The sequence below is a fragment of the Typha angustifolia genome, chromosome 14 (assembly GCF_048772165.1).
Source record: "Typha angustifolia cultivar Huaian chromosome 14, ASM4877216v1, whole genome shotgun sequence".
Taxonomy (NCBI): Eukaryota; Viridiplantae; Streptophyta; class Magnoliopsida; order Poales; family Typhaceae; genus Typha; species Typha angustifolia.
In genome coordinates, this window is record NC_133252.1 from 6756112 (window position 1) to 6761144 (window position 5033).

The following is a 5033-nucleotide window of genomic DNA, read 5'->3' on the forward strand; positions in this document are numbered from 1 at the left end:
ATGGATGTGACAATGCTGAAAAGTGTGCATACTTGCTCAATCTATCAACGACCACAAAAATAACTGAATAGCCATGTACCAACGGAAGACCCTCTATAAAATCCATAGAAATGTCCTCCCAAATATGGTCCGGTTTCAATGTGGTTGCCTTTGTCCTTTGACAGACTTCGCAAGTATGAATAAAACTTCTCACATCCCGCCTCAATCCTGGTCACGTGCAACTCTGTGATATCCTCTTATAAGTCCTCAAGACACTCTCATGACTAGCCTCTGGAGTTTAGTGGATGTGCTCCAACAATTTTTGTCACTATCCATCATTTGCGAGCACCCAAATGGATCAACGGTCTAGTAGCAAACTACCTCGGTTCTCCAACTCTGGATGGCGCTCCGGATCATTCAACACCTCCTGCAACAATCTCAAAATATCTGGGTCAAATGTACATACATACCTTAGCTCGTCAAGGAAAAAAAAAGTGGGAGAAGAATAGACTGCAAACTCGGTAGTATCGGGTTGGCGCGATAGTGCATCCACCGCTCTATTTTTCGTTCCCTTCTTGTATTGAATTTTATAATCATACATTAATAATTTTGTGATCTATCTCTATTGTGCCGAAGTGTGTATGCGCTGTCCCATAAAGTATGGAAGGATCCTTTGATCGGTTCGTATAATGAATCATTTACCGATCAAATAAGGCCTCCACTTTATTATCGCATGCAAAATTGCCAACATCCCTCTCTTATAAGTCAAAAAATACTGAGATTTTTGTGATAAAACCTTACTAAGAAAGGCTATGGGATGTCTTCCTTGCATTAATACAGCTCATATGCCAACTCACGCATCACATTCCATAATAAACTCTTTGGTGAAATCTAGTAGTGCTAAAACGGGCGCCATCATCATTGCTATTTTTAGTTTTTCAAAGGCTATAGTAGCTTCATCCGTCCATCTAAAGAAGTTTTTTTTCAACAAAGAAGACATTGATTAAGTTCTCCTCATTTTAAGTCGGGCAAGTAATGACTTCTTAGAGCATTTTTAGAAGGAATAACAGAAGGTGAAGGTATAGAGGAAGAAGAACCATATATAATAGAATAATCATTAAAAAGCTTTTCAAAATAACTTTTAATAGTTACCGCACGAGAAACATAGTCACCTTGTTTATCTTCATATAAACCATTAAAAATATCAAAAAGGCCGGTCTTTAAGTTGAGGTTCTAATAAAATGCCAAAACTAATAAGTAAAGAAAAAAGTTCAAAATATTTAGTATATTTAGTTTCCATTTTTTGTAAAACATTATGTAAACTCCAATCATTTTTAAAAGCAATAAAAAGTTGAACAATATTAACAAGTTGCATACCAGTGATTGTAATTGTAAGATAATAAGAGCTTGATAACATATTAGTAGCATCAAATTTTTTTTTATTTTTTTTGCATTTTCCCATTCTAAATCAGTAGGACATTCTAGTTCATTATTAATATTTAAAAAAATATAAGAAATTATAGCTTTTTGATATTCGAGTACTAATTTTAATATTTCATAAGTAGAGTTCCATCGATGTTGTACATCTAGCTTTTAATCCACACCTTTTATACATATTTGCAAATGTTCTAGCTCTTTTATCATTAAAAATGATATGATGTATAATTTCTCTAATTTTATGAATAGCAATTTCTTTTAGACCACTTTGTACAATTAAATTTATAATATGACACATGCATCTATTATATAATAATACACCATTACAAAGTAAAGGAAGAAAAAATCGAAGATTAGAAATTGTGGAATCATTATTAGATACATTATCAAGAGTGAAAAAAAAACTTATTTTGGATATTATAACTTGTTAACTCTTGAATAATAGTACGAGAAAGATATTTATCAGTATGACTCTCATCAAGCTTTTGAAAAGAAATTATTCATTTTTATAATTTTCAATTATCATTAATAAAATGTGCGGTTATACACATAAAAGACTAACATTAGCATAAAGTCCAAATATCACTAGTAAAAGAAATTCTAGATTTTAATTTTTCAAAATCTAAAATTAATTTTTCTTTTTCTTCAGCAAAATATTTTAAAATATTTCTTTAAATTGTATGACGAGAAATTCTTTTAAAAGTAGGATTAAAATCTCTTTGTAAACAACCTTCAAATTCCAAATTATCACTCATAGCAAAAGGTTTATTTCTAAGAATAATATATTTAACTATTTTTTTACGAGCATTTTTATAATTCCATTGAAAATTAGAAATATTTCCGAAAGCACCTTAATTAAGCAACATTTGACTAATATCAAGTTGACCTTTTTAGGCTTGTCTTTAATATGTCTCATTAGGTGAGTAGTGTCATTCTTAGTTAATGTAGAAAAATCATGATTACATTGAAGACATTTAGCTCTACAATATATAATATTACCTTAGTCATCTTCGTTTCTTTCCTTTTGAAATACTTCCAAACTTCAAACTTTAATCTCTTAGAACCGCCTGATGATGAAACCGAAGCTAGAGTTTTCAGATCAGGTTGAGGTTGAGATGCGGTGTAGGATTAATTAAATCTTTACCCTCCAATTGCGATTCTATATAATCATCAAAGGAATCCATATTGGAGAAAGTTTGATAATTTGAAGACAAAATCTTGAAATTTTTAATTTGGAAAGAACTTGAGATATTAGAGAATTTGAGAATGTATAATGAATTTAGAAAATTTATCATCTATTTATAAGCATGAAAAAAGTTAAAATTACCAAAATACCCCTATAAACTAGTTGTTTATTTCTATTAAAAGGGTTAAAGGGTAAAATGGTAAAAAGAAAGTGGAGATCCTATTTTGCTAATTTTTAGAATTTTTTAGCTATTTTTTACCGTTACATTTTTTAAAATATTTATGTTCTTCTCTTTTAAAAAAAAATATATTAAAAAATTAAATAGTACATGTTGGGCCGATATGTTATGGGAGAGAGGTGGGCTAAAAAATTTAAACAGTACTTGGGCTAATATGTTATAGGAGAGGTGGGCTGAAAAAAATTATAAAACGGTACAGTGTACAAAATTTCTTGTTAGCTTTCACTGTAGTAGAGCGGGCGGGCTTCACAGGCGGCCCAAACGGGTGGGCTTCGGGTCGGGCCAGGCAGGCAAAGGGTTGGCCTGTGCCACCTGTCGTTAGTTCGGGCTCGGGTGGGACCGGGCTAGGCACGGTCGAACTGGGCTCGATCATCACGTCTACATGCATGTGCCTGTTCGGGGCGGAGGCATTACAATTAAGTTGAGGATAAAGCGAGTGAAAGCATGGTGGATTGATGTTAATCTGAGTGAGATAGGATCACTTCATGGGAAATTGGACTCTTTAAGTGGAGTAAGTTATCTTAATCTAGGTCATTTACGTTTTAGTTGAGCCATTTTACTATTTTAGCTTGCTATAAAGTCATTTGATTAGCTAGTTTGGTCAATCAATTAGCCTCCTTTAAATATGTCAAGTGCAAATAGATTAGAGATTATTGATGAATTGTTTGAGTCTCCCTATATATATCTCACTCTCTAGTGCTAAAACTCTCTCAAACTATAGCCGTCGCCACCCTAAGGCTATAGGTAGCCTGCCCCCTCCTCCATTGATCCTCCTAAACCCTTAAGGTTGACCATCACCTTCGCCTCACCTCTAAGATTTGACAAGCCACAACCACTATGTCACACCATCTCCACTAAACTGCCACACCCAAGCCGTAGGCCACCACCAACTTTCTACTATCGGCCACGCCAAATTGCCTACCCCACCACCACCGCCCATCACCTCTAGTTTTGCCCTTCAGGTCTAAAACGCATCAAAGTCAGATTATTAGCAATTATTAAATTCAAATTTCAGCAACCAAAATTTTAGATTTTGGACAGACATTATGATCAACTGATCAAATTTTAGCCTGTCATGTATGTCAAGATTAAAAAAAAATCAATAAACCCCAACTTGACAATGTGATACTCTAAATATTTATATGAAGGCTAAAATATAAATATGCTTAAAATCGCCCAAATTGACTACATCCTTTAGACACATGAAACCTAATGAAGTCCAAAGCATGTGGCAATAAAACCCGACCAAAAGATCCATCAAAACCAAACAATAAATCCATGAAATTTGACACAAGGGCCTTAATGTGGAAACATTAGAATCCACCTTGAATCACTAAGCTCAAAACCAAAATAAAATCCAATCCAAATCACAATACGTATACCTGAAAATCAATAATAGGGCCATAATGAGAAAGAGTGAAAAACCCCAAAACACATAGCTAGGATAAATATTTTCTAAACAACTTCCCCTACATGCAACCAGATGGGATTACTTAAAGTCACACCCCGAAGGGGTGTGGTGAGATTATTTTTTCTCACCCAAATGGATTGAACTTTCACGTTAGATTTTTAAATTTCCCTCCTTCCTATTCTTAACATGCATCACATTATCATGTAAAGAGATGACAAACATAAGGATAGGATAGATATCACCTTGTTTTCTTGATGTTGATGATATATCCAAGGAAGCATTTCTGGTGCAGAAAAATTGTTTTATTTTTACCTTCTATTGAGCTCTAATTAATTTTTCTGCCACTTAGAATTTTGCCTTCTCAGCGAAGAAGTAGAAGTAAATTATTCAAATAAAGTGACGTGGGCAGCTTGAAATCCATATCATCATCCTCATCATTGTCACTTTACCCTGTCTATCCAAAATGGCATTCATCCCAAACTGAATAGGATTCATCTTTATCTAACTAATCACATTTATCATCATCACCAAATAATATAATTTGATCTCCAATTAAACTCATAATCAAATAAAACTTATGATGAAGAATAAAAAGAAAAAGAGAAATCCCAAAAATGCATATCTCAAAAGATCACTCTAAGATTAGAAACCGCTATAATACCAATTAAAAAATTTTCAGAGGAAACAAGGTTCCTAGACCGACTAGGTTTAGAGATATGAAAAATAAATGTCTAAGTCAAGGGTCAAAGTCAAAGTCAAACCAAATCCGAACTGGTTTAGGA